General features: G+C 42.4%; 1 protein-coding gene across 4 annotated transcripts in view; it reads left to right on the top strand.

Annotated features, from left to right (window-relative positions):
- LOC146801831 (uncharacterized) overlaps positions 1 to 22202 on the top strand; it is a 185054-nt gene that overhangs the window by 106671 nt on the left and 56181 nt on the right. The window contains exon 1 of one of the 4 annotated variants that reach the window (XM_085621344.1): positions 11791 to 11946. The exons of 1 other annotated variant lie outside the window; for it this stretch is intronic. The gene's annotated coding sequence lies outside the window, so the exon portion shown is untranslated. Of the gene's footprint in view, positions 1 to 11790; positions 11947 to 12145; positions 12164 to 12545; positions 12564 to 22202 lie in introns of those variants that run through there. 2 more of the 4 variants (XM_085621346.1, XM_085621347.1) reach the window with 2 other exon arrangements.

A 22202-nucleotide genomic window follows, 5' to 3' on the forward strand; every position in this document is an offset into this window, starting at 1 on the left:
CGAAAAAGAAAAACAAGGAGGGGCGGCTGGAGCAGGAGGCTCAAACGCTGCAACCAGATCAACCCGCAACAGGAAGGGAAAGAAGTGGATGTAGACAATCTAACGATCATCAATTTGACTCCCAAAACCCTAACGGATACGGAACAACAAGTATTAAAATTGGGTCTTACCTTCTGCCCCACCAGCAGATGGGAATATGCCCAAACCCATATAGACCTATTTAAACTTACTCGTAAGTTGAAACTTCACAAATACTTCAAATCCAAACCGAACTTTGTCAAACGAAGAAGACATCAAACCAAAATGCGAACAACTGATGCGCTGACTGGGGAAGATTTGGCGGCCCTAGAGGTTATGGAATCACTGAGAGAAGAAAATCAAGTCGATAACACTCTGGGAAAAGGTGATCAATTACAGAGAACATTACAACTAGGATTTGACCAAGAAAAAGACACAAGTGGCTTCAAACCGACCTCACAATTTTTACCACAACTACCCCCGGATGCAATTGATGTCTTCGCTGAGGCAGTTAACAAAGACCTTATACGGTTACGCAACAAACAACCTGGTTTGAAAAATATTCAAAATGTAACCAAGGAACAGCGAGAAGCCATTATGAGTCTGAGTGAGGATAGCACGATCATCTGCAAACCCTCGGACAAAGGGGGCAATATAGTCCTACAAACCAGAGAAAACTACCAAATGGAAGCAGTAAGGCAACTATCTGATTCAAGCTGCTATCAGAAAGTCTCCAAAGAAACATACTTGGACAGCATACAAAGATACCACGACATGATCAAGATGTGGTTGGATAAATCTATGCTCGACATGGAAGAATACCTATTTCTCCGATGTTTGAATCCAGTGGTACCTACCTTCTATCATATCCCCAAGATACACAAAAACAGTACACAACCACCAGGATGACCGATTGTTTCCTCACAAGGTGGACTCACGGAACATTTGTCAACTTTTATTGATTTTTTCCTTTTTCCTTTGGTAAAGACACTACCTGCATACATTAAAGACTCACAGGATTTCCTCATGCACATGGAAAAACAACAATGGGACCCACAATACAAATTAATTGTATTAGATATAACAAGTTTATATACTCGGATCCAGCATGAACATGGCCTTGAAGCAGTAGCTCACTTTTTGAAAAAGAAGCCATTAAAATTTACAGCACATAATGAAATGATTCTCCAATTCACAGAGTTTTGTTTGAAAAATAATATTTTTGTCTTTGGTGAGGACTTTTACCGTCAGATCTCAGGTACGGCGATGGGCACCTGCTTCGCTCCCAGCTACGCGAATTTATTCGTGGGCTGGTGGGAGGAGCAGGTGCCCAAAGGACCCAATGGTACAAATATGGAAAGGGTGATCTCCTGGTACCGTTACATAGACGATCTTTGTATAATCTGGAACGGATCAGAGCAGTCAGCCAAAGATTTTATTGATGATTTAAACAGGAACACAGTGAATTTGGAGTTTAGTGGGGAAATCAGCTCTAAAACTGTAAATTTTTTGGATCTTAAAGTAAGCATTGACAATAACAACATAAATATGTCACTGTATCGTAAACCCACGGCCGGGAACTCCCTATTACATGCAGCAAGTAACCACCCACCAGGACTAGTCAAGAGTATCCCCTACGGGGAATTTTTAAGACTCAAACGGAATAGCACTAGGGAAGTGGACTTTGAAAAAGCCGCACAAGCCAGTGTCTCTAGATTCCTGATTAGAGGTTACAATAGGGATCTTCTGGATATAACCCTTAACAAGGTTAGACATGTATCTAGAGAAGACCTTTTTACCAAGGAGAAAGTTAGCAAGGAAGGAATAGGATTGGATAAATTCAGAATGATCACTACTTTTTCAAGTGATGCCAATGAATTAAGAACAATCATGAGAAAAAACTGGCACATTTTAAAAACAGATAGTGTCATTGGCTCTGATATCCCACCTAACCCTTTACTAACTTTCAGAAAGGCTAGATCTTTAAAAGACAGCCTTGTCCAAAGCCAATTTTGTCCGAAACTTCCCAAGGGGGGGACCTTAAGGGAGCTTAGGGGTTTCTTCCCTTGTGGGAAATGTAAGGCTTGTGTGAATAGTAGAAGAACACTCACATACAGGGTCATTGGCCTTAAGAAGCCTAAAGCCATAACTAAGTTTCTGACATGCAGCAGCTCCTATGTAGTGTACTGCTTGGAATGCCCATGTGGTCTGCGTTATATCGGCAGCACTATCCATCCGGTTAAAGTAAGAATCTTGGAGCACATGAGAGCGATAGCGAAAAATGATGCCACCTATTCTGTGGCAAGACATTTTACTGACAAACATGAAAGCAACAGGGAGCTGCTGCGTTTCTATGGGCTAGACCAAATCCCCTTGAACATCAGGGGAGGGGACAGGATTAAACAGCTTCGTAGACTGGAATCGAGATACATTATAGACCTAGGCACAAAGATACCCCAAGGGATGAATGTAGGGGAAGAATTAGCAGTGCATCTAGGTGATTAGTCTTTCTCATTCTTGAAGTCTTTTAGGTACTATTGTGTTTCTGTATGATTATGTTGAATTCAGTTTTATGTACTCCTTAAGGCAAACTCCATTTTTTTAAACGTTGGTTGGTCTATAACTATGTGTGGAGAGAATTGGATAAAAGCCGATATACGGCGTAATAAGTATACCACCTTGGATTTATGCCGATACACGGCACGATTGTGTTAATTAGCAACAAGTTACAGTGGATGTTATTTTATACATAATATGGTTCACACATTTGTGGTAAACATATATACTGTATGCTGTTAAATATTCAGCAGGATTGTTGCTTCATGATGTTCCTATGGGAGTTTATCTACTCCAATATGGCGCTTGTTCATGGACTTATGGTGGTCCTTCTTTGCTCTCCATACATTGATGTATCACGTGACCTCTGACACTTTGTTAAAATGTCGGCCGTTTCACGGTGCGAAATCTAAAAACATCAGATTAAGGCGCAAGCCGAAACGCGTCATGTTTTAAAGCGGTCCAAATAAAGAATACGTAAGATAACCCCTGCGAGTGCTTTCCTTAATCCGAATGGAGACAAAGGAGTGAGCGAACATATATATATATATATATATATATATATATGCATCAAAACGGTTCCCTTCGCAGCGAACCAATTTAGCATGCACTCACATGGAATTCTGGTCTTTGTAGTTAACTACAAAGACCAGAATTCCATGTTAAGAGATGTGTGACATCATTAATCACATGACCAATAACAATTCTTTTTATTGGGTAAATGAAATGTGTAATGGCAACCGTGATCAAGCTATCGGTGGATGGCGAAACGCGTTGGTTTATATTGAGACTGGATACCTACTAAAAAGAATAAAGAACTTGGGATAAGTTAAACAAACTGTGAGTGCGTGCTAAATTGGTTCGCTGCGAAGGGAACCGTTTTGATGCATTTATGACGGCATGGCTCGGCCACAGCATCGCACCGGATAAAGACGCGCCAGGGGTCCCTTGAACGGAGCTGATTCGTGTAATATATATATATATATATATATATATATATATATATATATATATATATATATATATATATATATATATATATATATATTACCTACTGGCGGTCGCCAGTAGGTAGTTATAGTTAGGATCGTGTTTCCATAGGAAATCTCAAAATTCTATTTTGAATAACTTTGGCGCCGGTAGACGAATCTTCGCGAAATTTTCAAAACTAATGGGGCGCTCCGCTCAGCTCCTACCCTGAAAGTTTCGGGGTGATTCGTCAAGGGGGGGCCGAGAAAAAAGGGGGGTCCCAAAACGCGTTTTCCCCATGCATTTTTCCATAGGGACTTTAGTCGCAGCTACAGCCCGAACGGCTGAACAGAATTATGTGAAATTTGGCAGAGAGGTAGCCATAAGGTCCATGAAGTGCCTTTTGCAGGTTTGGTGTAAATCTGTTCAGTATTTCCTGAGAAATTAGCATTTAAATCAATATATATATCTGTACGCGCGCAGCGTGCGCGCACTGAGCAAGTCCTGTGCGCGCACCTTGCCGTGCGCGAGCGCACTTCTGATTGGTTGTTAGATGTCAGTAAACATTCGAATCAGTGGAAATCAGGAAGCGGCGGCCGCCATTTTGTCTCTCGCATAAAGAGGGGGTGATAAACAAAGGGGGAGAACTTGAAAAGGGGGCAGAGTGGGGAGATATTGACCCACTAGGCATTGTAAGGGGGTCACAGTAGGACCTTGTAGGGCAAAAAAAAAGATTTATATATTTTTTTTAAATATCGCCGAGTGCGCGCACTCAGCGCGCACCCGAAATTTTTTTTAAAACATATATATACATACATATATAGTTATATATAGTTATATTATTATATTTAAAAAATAGTAAATTCTCATAAATTTAAATTATTTGTTCAATTATATTTTAAAATTAAATATATATTAATATATATGTGTGTTTAATTGTTTTATATAAGTATCCTAGCTATATATAAATATATTTTAATTAATTAAATACATTTAATATATATTATATTATTGTTACTTTTTAATACGTCTTATGTATATGGATATAAGAAAACATAGTGATTGTATTAAACAGCAATATAAAGGCACTATTTTAAATAACAATGTTTACATGATGATACTTAATATGATCTTAAGCATAACATCAGCATGTAGTAAAGCAGAAATGCATACTGCAGTAACAATGTAATCCATGTATATAGTCTATGTATGTATCTATTTATAGGTATATTTATATTAATTTATGTATATTTATTTATATTTATACATTGAAAGCCTAACATAATCACCAAAACTGTAAATACCTCTATTTATAAACTCCTGTAGTATCTATGCATGAGTAGATGGTGACAATGCAAAGCCAAATCCAAAGTGTTTCTTTTATGTTTGTGAACACGTGACACTTGGGGGAGTGCATAACAAAAAATATATGTAATCAATATGGCGGACTGTGCTCCGAATGTGATCAAGGGCACTGGTTGCTCAAAACGCATCAGAAACGGAGGAGTGTGAAAAAAAATTGCTATTTCTACCTGTAGGTGTCCTTTACTCTCTTCTCGCCGAGAGGAGGTTTTGAGAGTTGTTTGGTTAATGATAGTGCGCGCACGGTGAACAACCTGAAAAAAAATATATATTAATAAATACATAACTTAGCATTTAAAAAACCGTACAAATTCATCTAAAAAACCATAGGTTTCACACACGTTATAGTTAGGAATTAGCATTTAAAAACCTTGCAAACTCACTTAAAAAACCATAGGTTTCACACATGTTATAGTTAGCTGGACATTTCCCTCGTGAAAAACCAATGAAATTCCCCCGTTATAGTTAGTGCAGGCAACTATAACTCACGTGACCGCAATCCTCTGCTGATGACGTCCGATATTACATCACTGATTACATATGTGTCTTTCTGAAAAATAAATATTTGTAATATATGTATAGCTAAAGATTAATGGAAGAAGACATGGGTAAATAGGTGTCTAAATACAGTGATGTAATATCTGACGTCATCAGCAGAGGATTGCGGTCGCGTGAGTTATAGTTGCCTGCACTAACTATAACGGGGGAATTTGATTGGTTTTTCACGAGGGAAATGTCCAGCTAACTATAACATGTGTGAAACCTATGGTTTTTTAAGTGAGTTATATATATATATATATATATATATATATATATATATATATATATATATATATATATATATATATATATTAGGGGATGGGTACAGCATGGAGGGGAGAACAGGAGGCAAGTAGAGGAAAAAAACAGTGAGACAATGTAAAAGACTTGTGGAGAGAGTAAGCAAGAAGTGGGAGTAAGAGGGGCAGAACCAGCGAGAGAAGGTTATAGGCTGGGTAAAGATGAGAGGCGTGTGGAGAGGACATGTGGATGTAAAAACACAGAATCAGGAAGAGACTAGCGTAAGGAAAATGGCAGTGGCAGAGCTTTAAATGGGCTAGCACTCACAGGTACTGACTACCAGCACTTTTTATATTTATCACTATAAGTACAGCACTTCTCTACTGGGAGGAGTGTACCGGTTCTCATGAAAGGTAGGCTCATTGGCTGCAACTGCTGGTGAGCATTAGGCTGTTAGCGTAGGAACCTATCTGACAGCGAAGGCACTTCTGTATTCCTGAGCTGAACTGCTGCTGAACTAATCGGCGTGGCCTCATTTGCATGATGTCCCTGTGTTCACCATCACACTGTGTTTTACTGTGGAGGGCCCATTTAGGCCCTGTGCTGTTAATCATATTCACACTATTGTGTGTATTTGTGCAAACACAGGTATGGAGGCAGCAAACTGAACGGAGTGGTATTTGTGCATTAGGAGTATTTGGAGTTCTGTGGTGTTCCAGTGACACGGATCTGTTGATGTCCTACTGGGCTACAAGTGGGTGGAACTACATAAAGACTTCAGGTAAAAGGGCACAGGCTTGACAGTGGGGGCAATGGTTGTGGGGCTGCAGCTGTGTAGGGGAATGAGTAGGTTGGAGGTGGGGACCCAAGTGGTTTATAAGCTGCTTAAGACTACGGGGAAGCAAGGGAATACCAGTAATAGCAGGCACTTGGGTAGACCTTTCAGTTTCTTGTGGAGGATATCGCAATGAAAGTAAGAGACATCGGGTTTGGGGACTGTAAAAGATCTGAGCCTCATGGGGTCAATAAAGGATCGCCATAAGATAATTGTATGAGTGGTTTGAAAACTGCATGGATATTAGAAGATAGTGGCAACCAAACGTATTAGGGAACATCTTTGTGTGACGCAGCAGAAGGCTAATGTGATACCCAGGGAGTACACATAATTATAAAGGCGCTGCATCGTGCCTATTGGATCATCAGAGGGTAGGGTCTAAAGGAGGCCTGTAAAAGCACAAGGCAGGGGGCATAGGTGTCCTAATCCATCTCTGGTTGATGTTTGGAAGCGCAGTTCAGAACTATCTGTAGGTCCTATGGGAAGAAATGTGATGTCTGGCTGGGGCTTTGTGGTGTGGTGTTCACAACCTTTTCGAATAATTAGCTTACAGAAGATCATTTGCCTGTACATTAATTGCTTTGGTTTTGTCTGCTGAGGTATGCAGAGGTTCCTTCAGTCCTCCATATGGTGAGTTAATTACTGTGGTTTTTGCTACGACCGGAACAGAGTTATAGCTGAAGAATACTTGCACTTGGAAGAAGGAACACCAGGGAGTTCTGGACATTCAAGTGCGAACATGGAGAGAGAGAGTTTACTAAAAGTGTAGCTCAGCTTCATTTTGATCTTTATTAATTTAAGCACAGTATATGTTTCAGCGCCCACGCTAATGTGCTGCATAGCTAAATACATATAAGGTCCCAAAGGCGAGACCGATTGCATTGCAAATGCTTGTTACTTTTGCTTTTAACACCAGACTACAAATCCCAGCTTGAAAAGAGCCATTAGCTAATAATTCGGGTCTTGGATGAAGGCCTCACATATGATTGGGTCGAAGAAGATTTCTTAGGAATGAGCACGAATGTGCGCAGCTGTCACGCTTCCCAGGCCTATGGATTATGTCAAAAACTGGAATGGAGCACGTATCTGGGAAACCTGGCCAGAATGTGTGTGTGGCACATGCAATGCTTTTTTACGTCCTCGTACAAACAGTTTTGTTTATTATAAATGCATATGTGCCAGCATGGTGAGACATATCACCGTGTGAGATTGAGACACATCACAATTTAGTATTAAACTCACCCCCAATACCACCTTCTCAGGCACACTAATCTACAGACCCCCGGGCTCCACTAACTCCTTTCTAGAGGAGCTTCCTGGAACAGTAGCAACAACGGTAGCCAGTAAGGGATTCACCACCTTACTTGGGGATTTCAACTTTCACTTAGATAATCTTGACAGCACCACTTCGAACAGACTAATTCAAGACATGGAAGCCATGCAACTCAAACAAATGGTTAGAGAGGGCACACATGAAAAAGGGCACCTGTTAGATGCCATCTTCTCCAATGAACCCAAGCTAGCGGTGGGGATCCCCGTGCCAGTTCCCTGGACTGATCATCGTTTTATACCCTTTACATCAGATAACCCCCAGGCTCCACCCACATATAACAAACTCACCAAGACTAGGAAGAAATGGCAAAGAACTTTACAGGACAGCACGGTGAATGAACTTGAAGCTCAGGCCCCACGCATGATAGACAACATAGAAGAGGCTGACAAGATGTAGGTAGAATGGATTAATAAAGTAGCAGCTCAATACCCTCAGAAAATCAGACTAAGCAAGCAACCATCTAGGAAAAAAGTGGCTTGGTTTAACGCGAACCGAATCCTGATGAAAACATCCTGTAAAAAATTAGAAGGACTATGGAGGAAAAACTATGATCCTGCCATCAAAAGCCAATACAAGATGGCTATTAGACAGTATCATAATGAGATGCTCCAAGCCCAAGCCAAATATTTCGAAGGAAAAATTAATTCAGCATGTAACTCGTCAAGAAAACTTTTTATGGTAGTGCTCCCTCTAACCTCCACTGATCAGGAAACAAACAATCACGCCTCATCTAAAGAGAGATGTAATAAGATGGCGAACATTTTCAAAAATAAGGTGGAAATAATATATAACTCCCTGCAAGGAAACAGCAGTTCAAACCAAGTTGATGCTCACCTAAGTAACAACGACAACTTGAGAATTAAAACAGGGGTAAGATTAGACCATCTCGCAGACCTATAGGAAGAGGTTATGACCTTCATCCTGCAAAAGATTAAATTCGGCTCTCCACAAGACCCGATTCTACCAGACATCTTGATGCAGGGAGGTAAAAAAAACAGGTCTACAGCTGCAGCACTAATATCACTCTCTCTTACGCAAGGGATTCTTCCCAAAACCTGGAAACACGCCATAATCCGGCCACTGCTGAAAAAGCCCCATTTAGATCCATTAGAGCCAGGGAACTATCGACCAATCTCACTTTTGCCATTGTTAGTCAAAATAGCCGAAAAACATGTCGATTAGACCCTTTCCCAATATCTAGCTGAAAATCAGGTACTGCATACCACCCACATGGGTTTCCAAACCAACACAGCACAGAGTTAGCCCTGTGGTGGTCACAGAGGAACTAAAGGGAATTCTAGACCAGGGGTATACAGCAGCTATTCTGCTCCTGGATCTTAGCACTGCTTTTGATATAGTGGATCATAAGAAAATGATCCACAGGCTAATGGAAGCGGGTATCACAGGCTCTGCGCTAAAGTGGATAACCTCATTTCTAGAAGATAGATCTTTTCAACGAATGGAAGGTGAGCATCTATCTCACACCCTCCAAATCTCGCGCGGGGTCCCACAGGGTTCTGCATTGAGACCGACACTATTTAACCTGTATATGCAACCACTGGCAGGGATAGTGCAAGAATTTGGACTATCCATAGTGTCATACGCGGACGATACCCAGTTGATACTATCAGTGACTGAGGGCCCCCAATCCATGTATAACAACTTGGCACCATGCATGGTACAAGTAGCAGAATGGATGATTAATGGTAGCCTAAAGCTGAATGGAGGGAAAACAGAGCTCATGTTCCTGGTGAATAAGGCGGTCCCAAGAAACATGATCTGCTGGCCTCTAGAATTGGGAGAACCCCCTGTCCCACAGAAAGCGGTAAAAAATCTGGGAATTTGGCTAGATGAAAGTCTGAAAAAAGTACCAAATGAGGGAGTAAAGAGGTATCCGAATAGAACGTACATCCTGTATAACTTTTAATAAACAATGTGATTCTACCCTATCTAAATAAAACTATCTAGTATTTTTCGTTTTAGTTTTTTAATATTAAGTGATGATAAATGAGGTGTGTTTGGTGATCCATGAAATGTCATGGAAAAGCACTAAGTGTTTTTAAAATACCCCTCACACACTATGAATCCCATAGTGTCATGCTTCATCATCGGGGTCTTCCCGTCCCTCTACGGGGCGGGGCGTGCTACAACCTGCGAATATTGGGGAGCACTGTTGTTATGAAGGAATAGGCTATGTGTGGTGGGGGAGTGGGAGTGGGAGTGGTAGGGTTTAGTGAAAATTACAAAAATTAGTTAAGAATTCCCTGGCTGGTAGAAAAAACAATTTTATTAATTTCTCTGGCTGGGAACATTAAAAAGGGGGATGTGTAGGGGGTGTATCTTAATGTGTTACCCCCTACTGGGTCAACATGTTTCGTAAGCAGTCCCCACTGCTTTACTCGTCAGGACCGAATGTGATCCCTACTACACTCAGAAATATAACTAATTTATATGTTTAGCATGCCTATTATTCCAAGAAACCAAACCGCTAAAAAATGTGTGGGTCTGGAAAAAGTTTTTTACACGGGTGCACTGACTTTTGTATTTTATAACCAACTTGGTATACTATTTGGAGTAATACTCGGGCCTCATGAGCGCACACTAGAGGGGAGGATGCCTTGAATAAACAATGATGCAGGATCTTTCCTCGCTTCTGTATGCCTCCGTGTTGCTCCGTGGATAGATGAAAGTCTGTCCATGGAGACTCAAGGTAGAAAACTATCTGGAGCATGCTTTGTAGTACTCAGAATGCTACGGAAGATCCTCCCTCTCATTCCTGAATACACTCGCAGAACCGTGGTCCAGGCCCTAGTGGTGTCACAGCTGGACTACAGTAACTCCCTGTATCTTGGCGCACCCAAATACGTCATAAACAGACTGAAGTGGTTCAGAATGCCGGAGCTAGGATACTCCTGCGCATTCCCAGACAACAGTGAGCCAAGGCAGCCTTGAAGACACTACACTGGCTCCCTATCCAGTCCAGGAACAAGATCAAGTAACTATGTATCGCTCATAGAATTATGAATGACAAAGGTCCAGCCTTAATCAAAAAGCTTGTCACACACTACATCCCAGGCAGACCCCTAAGGTCCTCTGCAGATCTACTCATGAAACAGACTAGCATAAAGAGAGCCAGATGGGGAGGCAGATCCTTCTCGCATCTGGCTCCTGGCCTATGGAACTCCTTACCGAGGGAACTGCGTATGCTGACTGACGAATCAGGATTCAAGAAAAGACTCAAAACTAGGCTCTTCCCTTAAATCTCCTATGCACCCTGACTGTCATCTTTCTCCTAGCGCTGGGAAGCATTCGGGCAGCCATGCGCTTTACAAATCCATAAACATAAGTGTTGCATGAGAGTTCTGCATTGCCTCTACGTCCCTCATCATCGTCCCAGTCTTTACTATATGAGGATAGTCATAATTTCTACAAGAAAAAACAGGAAATGCTAAACATATTAGTACCCACCCTCTGCTGGGTACCATAATGTGCATACTCCTAATGTGAACTGAAAGGAGAAAAGTGAAACTTCAAGTCCCATAAGGTGGATCAACTCAAACTTCTCAAATCATCTTGGCCAACAACATTTCTTCTTTGCATTCTGGGATTTGTAGTCCTTTGTTCACCATTTTTTCATGAATACTACAAGTCTTAGAATTCAAAGAAAATCGTGATGTAGCTAAGCCCACCCCTGCACAAATTTGGGAACTGTGAGACTCTTGAGAGAACTGTTGGCTAGGAGGACAGGAAGGGCTGAAGGAGTCACAAATGGGAGACAACTACTAGGCCACTATGTTAAAGTTCTCCTTTTTGATAAACATTAATAAAAACATGCCCGGGGTATATCCCCAGGGGTGATGGGCGTTCTCTTAAATGAGACTTGAATTGAACTGAGAAAGACTCGGATTTATTGGATACGGACAGGGTACAGGAAGTCGTCTCCGTCAACACGTCAGGCTCACCTGATAAAGGAGTGAGTGAGCCTGCTGCTCCGTCTTGTACTCGATCAGCAGAGGGCAGCGTAGAGTCTAGGTCTGAGAGGAGGAAGAGGACAGGCGTGACGTCGAGGCTTACATTCGAAAACCTGCCGCCCGTGAGTAGTACCTCTTTGGGAATACGGAGAATGGGGCTAGTATCTACAGTGCGTCCTATGAGTCGAGGAAAGCCTGGCTGTGCGCCCTCGGAAAGGGCGGCGTTTAGTAGAAACGTTCTCTTTTTTACACACGAGTGTACAACTGTTGTTTGCTCCACTTTCCAATGCAGAAAAGACTACCACCGTTGGCTCACGTTTGAGCGAATTATCAAATTGGGTCTGTGAGTTTTAGATGGATGATAGTATTTCTTAATAATTCTTTTTTTAACTGTGCATTCCACAAGCACACTCGAAACGTTGCCTTGTTAGTCACTGATCTTTAAAACTACTGGGTGAAAGGGTAAAGGCTCCACAGCTGTCAAGTGTCCCATTCGCGACTAGTTTTTCTAATCCAGGTTTTTTTTTTTTTTTTGCTCTGCTGCCCGGGACTAGTTTTAATAGTGGGCTACACGAAACGACTAGTACCAGAATGCAAAGCAAACCAAGCCTGGAGTTGTGTAGCTGGGTCTAGGAAACTTGGCAAGGTCTCTGCTGTGTTAGATTACAATTTTGCAGAATGTTTAGCTTTTTTTTTTAACTACGACCACGTCTAATTAACGGAGGCCCAACATATGCTGGTAATTACTGTTCTTTTCGCATATTTTTTCGTCTTCTTTGTACTTGTGTTAGTGTCATCGGGGGTAAGTAGAAATTTGCTCTTGTTGTTTCTTAATCTCCTTGAAATAACCAGTGATATCATCTGACTTTGTTACATGGCATCTTCTTGCTCGTTGGTTCCATGCTTTCTATAACTATCCTCGTGTATTCTGGGAAGTGTGGTCTTGGTTAGTTCCATTGAACCGTCGGAGCCTTAACCCTGAAAATGTGTACACCGAAAGTCCAGGACCTGGAAAGCTGTCGGTCTTAATCCTAAATATAAGTAATTAGAGCCTTTTTGGAAGGATAGTTATATTGATATACTGAAGTAAACTTGTCCGGTTTGGCAATGTAGGCGTCCGGATTAGGAGGATGTGCTGGGCCTGAATAACGGTAAAATTCGGAAATCCGTTCTCGATATACCTTGCATGGGTCCAGATTTCCAAATGTAATGTTTGCCAGGATATGCCTGGAATCCTGCCACGGCCACAGGGTTCAATGCATACTCCCGGAAAAAGTTTTCAATTTGCACTTGCTAAACTGGAGGCAGTTTTGCACGCAGAATGTATGTACATCATGCACATAAGGAAGTGATATTGTCGCTCTGTTGTGCAATGCTGCTTTTTATCTTTGTGTGTGTTTGTTTTTTCTTTAAACTGGATATTTATTTCCCTGTGGAAAAACCTCTTGCCCCTTTTGCCACTAAAAATGTTGGGTATACTACAAGCCCATTCCCAGCCCGGGAAACAATCTAGTCCTGCCCCCAAACAGGAGTACATTTCCAACCGTATCCAGGGTATGAACCGGTCACAAGGAAGCCGGAAAATATACCCGCAATTTCAGCCTTCCTAAACTTTTCAGAGGATTCTCTCCTAGGAACACCCCCTCCCGGCCCCTGGAGTGGGAGTTAACTCGTGCACACTACCTTGAGTAATATTGTGCATAAATAATTGAATTTACAAGTGCACATTTAAATTTGACGAATGCCTTGCACCGGTAAATCAGTCCTTTTAAGTGTGTAATATGAATTTACATGCACTAATGTCTTTATAATTTGGGCCGCTTGAGTTCTGGAGGAAGGTATTCTATTTCACATAAGTGGAATGTCCCAAAGGAGCTGGAAGTAGGTATTCGAGGCCAGCACCCCTTCACCCCCCCCTCCCCTCCCCCCTCAAAAATATAACCACGCTGGAGTCTGGAAGGTGAATGCGCAATTAAGGTGCCGTGAAACTTTATCTTGTTTGCTGTGCGTCCAAAGCTAGAGATCACATTCAGACTGCTTTCTGACAGATTGCTGCTTATGCGGTTAACATGCTGATTTGTGTTTACTTTTTTCTGTGACTGCCAAGTGAGGGGATTTTTTAAAGTGAACAGTGACAATCTTGCTGGTGTGGAAAGAAGGGCTGTATGTCATTTATTTTTGTAACGCCATTAAATGTAAGTATTGTACAAATATTTCAAAATATACAAACAGTTAAGGAAACACAAATTAACTTTTTTCGGTGGTAATTTTGAAGTGTGGTGGACGTAAAGTAGTTCATTTTCTATTCCCCAGGCTATTTCGTGATAAGGATAAGTTTTCATTTTGATTTAGAAAAATTGATTCTGAATTGATGACAATCTAATATTAGCATAGTTTTCTCTTATCATGCATATAGTTGAGATGTACTCGTGCATGGGTAACAAGAATAATACAGAAAAGCGAAATGTATCTTTGTGAAAGAATAATTAATGTATAGTTACAAAAAGAAAGGAATATAATGCTTATGTGGAAACTTGTACTGTGCTATGTGAGCCTGCAGAAGTGTAGATGAGAAATAGGAATGTCTGTTGGCATCAACAAAAATAAAGTGTCTTGTAAAAAGAATTGCCTTTAAAAACAAGAACATATACCTAAGAGTATATCACAAAGCCCAGATGATTTGTGAGAACTGTACACTCGGTCATGGTCAGGCAGGCTTTTAGAAGAATTCTGGTATTCTTTAGAGCTTTAATTGGAGGCAATGTTGTTGTTTTTTTCCCTTTGAGGAAGCCAAACTTATTGGAAATAGATTAAAGAACTAGTAGGCTTTTGACTTAACAAGCAATAATTGTAGGGGGGGTTAAAGAAGACAATGTATACATAAATATTTATAAGGATATTAACGACTAAACTGAAATTATGAGAACATACACGTTGCAAATTCTGGAAATATTGATCTGTGACTTTCCTTTGCCCAGGCAACAAGAGGAGCCTAGTCTTGACCAGAAATGTTAAGCAACACAACGTGCAAAAGTTGAGTCAATCGTGTTGTTGAGTACCAGCAAGTCACCAGGACTCTATAGCTTGAAATTTGAGCTCTGCGACGAACTTAGACTTTGTTCGGCAACATGTTAGTGATCAGTTTATAGTGAGATGTTACTATTATTTCCTAATATTCCAAAACCAGCCAATTCCATAAATGATTTCTTTTTGTGCTATATCCATACTCTTCTATAGATTGTTTTTGACTATAGTGGTAACAAGTAGCATTGAAACTATGCTGGACAAACACATCTGTATGTGCACGCTTTTATAAATGGTGTGCATGAATTTACTAAAGGTCATATGTTGATTAACTCTAAGTCACGCTGGTGTGAGTTTTTTACCAAGAGCAGTTTTGCAACCAACTTCTCATCCATCCCAAAATACTAAAAGTGGTTGATTTGACTCATTTTTGTTGACTAAAGGAATGAGACAATAGTATTATTTGTGCACAAGGTTCTTTTCTCCCAGGATCCTTCACCATCTCTGTTAGTAAGTACCCCAAAATTAATGGGCTGGGTTCTTTTTTTAAAGAATTACTTATTGGAAAACATACGTTGTCTGTTTGATCTGACTATCCACTCTCCAGAGAGGAAAACTATTTTGTTAACACAGCATTAGATCTTTCTAAAGCTATCAAATTGATCTGTTTCTTGAGGTTATCAATACATGGGATTTCAAGTGGTACAAAGAACATCTGCCTACTTATTATAGGATATTAAGGATATTTAGGCTATAGTGCAACCATCACAGTCTCTTGGTGCCATAGAAGAAACCCTTAATGATGAGAACGAGGCTGATTTAACAAACTAATCCAGCATCGAGAAGTGCCTACTTGCCAAGACTGGAAAGTAACCAGGTTTTCAGCTTTATGCAGAAGCTGAAAAGGGAAGCCTCACTCACAATTACCTAAAAGGATCAAGTTCTGCAAAAAAGCCCATCCTACCCGGAAAGCCCAAATGACACCTCTCATACACTTACATTTTAGGACTGCAAGAAGTAGGTGGCTGGGGAAACTAGGCATTAAACCATTGAGCATCATGCAGAATTTGATGCTTGAAAACATTAGTTAATTGGTGAAAGTATAAACGGGGAAAGTTTATTTATCTTCCGTAACATCCTTTCTAATGAATAAGGCAGCTATTGTTTAGCTCTTACGAAACTAATTCACCCACCCCCGGAAAGTTGATAACCAGTATACCCGGGACGCCAACATTTGTTAGGCGATGAGCGACATTGGAGTGTGAAATGTAATAATGAGCAAAATCTGAACCACAAAAAAACTGGAAAACCCATTGAAACAATGACAAAATCCTACTTAAAATAAACGAGAAAATTCAAAATTTGTTTCACATCCAGTACAGACCAGTAACGCTGATTGAAATTTGACTTTAATACCGATCTGCCAGGGGCCAAAGGTTATTACTAAGTAGGTGTTTGAAAAATTATGGCAATTTGTACTTTTTAAAGCCTAAACTGGCAAAATATGGTAGGCTTAGAAGATGTGGGATGTTCCACCTAAAGATCCTGGGAAACATTTTGCCACACTGTGTTTGAAGCACAAAAGATCAGTTAAGTTGGTGAAAAATTAAATGGGTTTGAAGACCACTTACCAAAAGGTAATGGTGGCATCGCTCAAAGGTTTCTTAAAGAAATGTAGCCACAAATTATGCTTTCCAAGAGTCATTTTGTCACTAACATTGGTAAAACATGCTAGAGCTTAAATACCAGGGATGGCAAGAAGATACTCACTTCTTTCTTAAATTACAATTCACATATTTAAAGATTTGTGCAGAGAGAGAGAGATTGTGATTTGTCCAGTGTCCCACTACTTCAGTCAAATGCTGTAACTGCCATTTGAACCACTTTATCCTGGCACAGAAGTCAACAACTTCGCCACGAGACCGAATGACGACTTTAGCAAGCAGGCTTTCCACAACCTAATGTTTTTGTAAAGAGTACATAATAATAAACACAAGTATAAACAGTGAAAAGGTCATCACAAGGATTGTAGCAGATGAAATGGAACCGAGCATTGGTAACAGGTCCCCGAGGGTACCATTGTCCGGTACACGAATTATGCGACAGGAGAGGGCCTAATTATGTGGCAGGGTTGAATAAATAATGCAGCAAGAACAGGCAAATTATGTGCCATGGTTTGTAACATAACTTCATTATTTTATCCTTTTTCGGTCGAGCCTACGCAGCACGCATGCGCTGTATGGAAGACCTGTTGTAATCCGTATACTGAGTGCAATCCTACCTGCTGCTTGCCATTGGTTCACTCCTGGGTTCCTCTTCTTTCCTTGCTGCCTATTGGTAGGTCCTCCAGATACATCACTTCTGTTTTCTGGCAAGGAGCACTGGTCAACTAAAGTTTATTTGCAATGTAGGCCTTTGTGTTTGGTGTAGGGACTATTTCTTTAATTTCGTTCTGTCATGTCACGTTTATGTGGACGGGCGCTTCACTTTGAGCACCGAGCCTGCATTCATTTTTTTTTTATTGACATGGTGGCCACTTCACGGGCCGCCATGTGCATAACTAAAAGAACTTAAGCATACCCTTTGTGCCAATGGCATCTATTTATATGGTCACCCTAATCCAGTCCTGATATTTCTGGTTTTTCTCTCCTGCATCGCATGAATTCCTTTGCTCCACAACAGGGATCCTTCAGTGGAGACAGGCGCTGGTGTGATCATGTTGATACGTTTAATTTACCTCCCGCTGGGACTCCATAGAGTGTCAACAAGCTTCTCTGCACTCAGTAGAAAAGATTCCCTCACACCCTTTTCTACACGTTGACCTTCCGCAGGAAACGCACAACACCTCATGAAATTCCTTCATCAGTAGGGCAGATGCCCCTCACACCCCTTGCTTTCTTTTCACTGCATTGTTTTATTTATTATTTGATAACTCCTTGTCCCACAAGGTTATTGCCTAGGTAGACGTCTGGCACGTGCAGTGCATTCCAGTTGGGGCAATTGACGTCATCCCGCGAGCACCAAGGAACTAACTCTCCACCATCTGTCCCCAGGCTCACAGGTAAGATAACGGCTGCTAAGGCGCTTTGCTGCACCCCGGATATCCTGCCCTCTTACAGAACAGCTTAGTTATTGAATTTGGAAACCGCTTGATGTGTGCTAGCATGGGACACCGATGGAACACCAGCTCTGTGGCGAAGGCCAAGAACAAAAGCCGTGTTCATCAGTGAGGCATGTCGAGCAGAGCCCTGCTCAGTGTCTCAATGGACCGGATGCAGTGGCTTACGGAGGGGCGAGCGTCCTGGTCTCTGAGCTGATGTGGAGTATCTCCTGCGGTCAGTAGGCCATTCTGATGCTTGGAGCAAATAGTTGCAGCTGAAAACCCCCAGCAGTGCAGCCAGCTGACTATCTCATGCTTGGAGCACACTCTGGCATGCTGGTGAAACCGACACCCATCCCACAGCACCAATGTGTGCTTGGATCACTCTCAGTTTAAGATAGTAAAGCTGGATCCCCCCCAGCAGGCCATCTCGTGCTTGGAGCAAACGTGAGCGTAGTAAGCGCCAGTGCTTAATTTGAGCCGGGGCTTTCCGGTGCTAAGCACCGGCACTTAATTGTCAACACCATACATAGAACAGTCTACCACATGGTGGCGCTGCTCATCTAATTTAGTGATTAGTTGTTTAGGAATACGATATACATTAAAATTGCAAATACCTGACTCCCCAGCCATTCCTTTAGCTTTGGGGGCCTGGAATAATCTGAACTGTAGCATTTACAAGTGAGAGAGATGATTAGTAGTTGTTTTGGCAGCGATGACAAGGGCGATGGGTGGTGCAAGCTGCAGTGGCCTCCCGGTCAGAGCCCCGACGCTTAATCTTTTACAAATTAAGCACTGGTAAGCGCTATAGAAATGCACTTACAATGACGATAATGGGGAGACCTACTTGCTAAAGGGGGGAGCAAAGAGCTTTTATAAATGCTATAATAAATGCCAGCAGCAGTCTGCCCATGTAAAACTAGGCACTACTGGAAGTATGGCTGGAACACCAGCTAATAAACAGTGTTTTCTAATGACTGCACTGAACTCTGCAATCTCTAAGTAACCAGACCACTGTTCTCCCGCTGGCCCTTTAAATTCCACAGCACCTAATGCAAGTTGTGGCTGGATGATAAAAGAAATGAAAGATACCAATGCAACGGGAAAAGGGGGTTACGCTAGCCAGGACACAATATCCTGATTCTCTTATCTGTGTCAGTATTCATGTACTCTTCAGCGCTGTCCTCTGAAGCCTGTAGTATTGTGAGGCTTATGTCTTTACGGAGTGTACCATGTCATAATTAATTTGCGTAGCCGATACTCAAGGCCTTACTGCGCAGCATTGAATCACAGACACAGCAGATTAGGTGCTTGGCGCGGCCTAGATATCTCCTCACCTCCTATCCGGCTGGGGACATATTTATTAACCTTGCACCACGTGGTGCAGAACCAACCATCTGTACAGACAATTGCAGGGGGAAACAAACCGAACACCCTTGTTGTCGGAGCTCAATCAATTGACCCTCAACACCATTGTTACATCACAGGAGCAACACTACATTACTTCCCAAAATACAAAATGAAAACCATTGCAACATACAAACAGTATCATAAAAAAATTCCACAAGTGAATTACAAATGGGTAAGTCTCAAAACAATACAATCACAGAAATGCCATCACCGGGTGTCAAAATCACATACCTGAATGGGGAAACATTACCCGATACCAAACCTAGCAGAAAGGGCTTACCAGATGATCCTCCATCTTGTGGACGGCACTGGATTACTTTGTAACTCAACTCGAGTGCAGGTATTAAGGGCAGTCTGCAAACTGGATAAACGGGAGGGGAACTTCCCACAGGGGTCTCGGGTCCACTAGGAACCCCTGTAGCATCAACATTCAGCTCTAGCAACTCTCCTTCAGAATAGTCCACTTCACCATTGTCCTCAGTCTCATAGAACGCAGGAGTTACATCCTCTTCACTTGGGGGATTGTCTCAGTTGATGGAACCTCTTAAAAGCCGAAGAGTTGCGAGTGATTGTTTCTAGGCCCTGTCGCACAGTAATACGGGTGCCCTTCCAATGGATAATGGTCCAAGGATCTCGCTCGAATGGCAATCAAACATTTTCTCTGCCAGGGCATCGATTCTGTACCAGCACCATGTCGCCCACCTGTAAATCGGACATCTTTGCTCATCTGTGTCAACTTGCATGATCATCGAACTTCTGATGCCCTCCATGGTCCCGGCCGTTGTCAATAGGATCTGGCAGACACAGCAATGGTGCGGAATGGATTTTACCATGACCTGGCCCATGGTGAGGTGCCCAGGGGCCCAGCCAGTGGTAGAATGAGACATCTGGCACTATTCACGAAGGAAAGAGTATATTGCAAGTTCTGGAGGTGGTTGGCTCGCAGAGACTCTCTGAATGACCTTGTTCAAAGTTTGCATGAAGCTTTCGGCCTCCTCATTTGCCTTTGGGCCACACTTCTTGTGATTGATACAGCCATCTCCTGCCTGTGGAAGGCCATTGTCAGTTCGCAGTTCTTTGATCAAACCATGAGTGGCCATTACCTTCAAGTGCAGCAGTTAGCCAATACTTTGGAGGCCATAGCCGACACCAAAGCCTCACTGCACCAGGACATTAGTACCGTCTCAGTGGGCCTGGGGCTTCTCTGGGCTAAACACCACAAACGTTCTGAAAGGGTAAAAACTGCAGAGTCAACAATGGTGGACCTAACCCCGGCACAAGCAGCACTGTCGCATTAGTGTGGGTCCTCTCGGCCAGAGTGGGGACACTCGAGCAAAGAGTGGAAGATACAGTGGGCCACAATAGAACGAATAACATTAGTGTGATGGGTCTGCTGGAGAAAGTGGAACACTGAGAAATGATCGGCTACCTCGAAACATCGCTTCAAATGGTAGCCACGCCAGAGGCGGTGTCCGTACACTACTTGTTAGAGAGAGCGCATTGTGTCCCGAGAAGACCTCTGGCCCCGGCCGCCCCCGTACTCAGGGGTGGCAAGACTGTTGCACTACAAAGACAGAGACCTACTCCTGTGGAGGGCGCATTCAGATGCTCCGGTCCTTGTGAATAATAGCAAGGGCTGCATCTTCCCAGATTATACACTGGAGGTCCAAAGAAAGTGGGTTACATATCTGGAAGTGAAAAAAACTGAGACGAGAGGCTTCAGTATTCCTTAATGTTTCCAACCTGCCTCCGCATCTTATTAGATGGCCAATCCCACTTCTGTGATTACCCTAAAATGGCATGGGACTGGATAGAGACATTAAAAAAAAAAAAAAAAAAAAGGTAAACCAATGGGTGGAGAAAAACATTCCTAGAGACTACCCAGCTGGGATAACAGAAAAAGGCACAGGAGAAGACCCTGGCAGGAAAAACTGAAAAAGACCAGCACATCACAGACTGAGCAAGAAAGGGCTGTAGCATTTTGAGATGTGGCTGAGAGAGTGCAAAGTGCTGGGACCCCATCGTAAATTGGCTTCGGCTAAAGAAACTGAGGGCTCGGAGTCTGAGGCTCCTGGGACCAGTAGTGTGGTGCTACTGACTGTAACCCCTGGGACTGCAGATTACATTATTTGATCAATAGCTGGAGAGAAGATGGGACACGGCAGGACAAGAGAGGAGACCTAGCACATGTAGACCCTGTGGCTGCCGACCAGGCTCACTGTGTGTCTTTGGCTGATGCAACAGGGTGAAATGCTAAGTTTGATATACTGGCTGCACCCCTCAACGGGTGGGTTCCAGGATGGTTCCTGTCCTACATTGTTGGTTAGTGACTTGGATAAAGTTTGGGCAGCCGACAGTTGTCGAACCGCTCTGGGATAAGGGAGTTTTAAGTTATGGGTAGTTATGTTTTCATGTGGGGTTTTTTTCTCCGCTAGATAGGGGTGGGCATCGAGACACGGAGGTCACTTTGGGGGGAGGGGGTTGCCGGGAACTGTGCAATTCCAGGTTACCATTGACCATGGCCACTGAACCTGGAACTAAAATTCCTCACCTGGAATGGAAGGGTCCTGAGGTCAATGAATAAGAGATATTAAGTGCATAGTTAATTGAAGATGAGAGGGGTCCAAATTGCCTTACTCCAAAAAACACATCTCATACAGAGTGAAATTAAGAAATTGCATAAACTATGGGGAGGCCAGATATATGCAACAAGTTACTCTGCCTTTGCTATGGGTGTCCTGATATGGATGCGGCCAGGGGTCCCCATAGATGTCACCAGTGCCAAGATTGACAAGGAGGGGAGATGTGTGGCAGGGACAGCACCATTGGCAGTATCTATGCCCC

This window comes from Triturus cristatus, chromosome 8, assembly GCF_964204655.1.
Source record: "Triturus cristatus chromosome 8, aTriCri1.1, whole genome shotgun sequence".
NCBI lineage: Eukaryota > Metazoa > Chordata > Amphibia > Caudata > Salamandridae > Triturus > Triturus cristatus.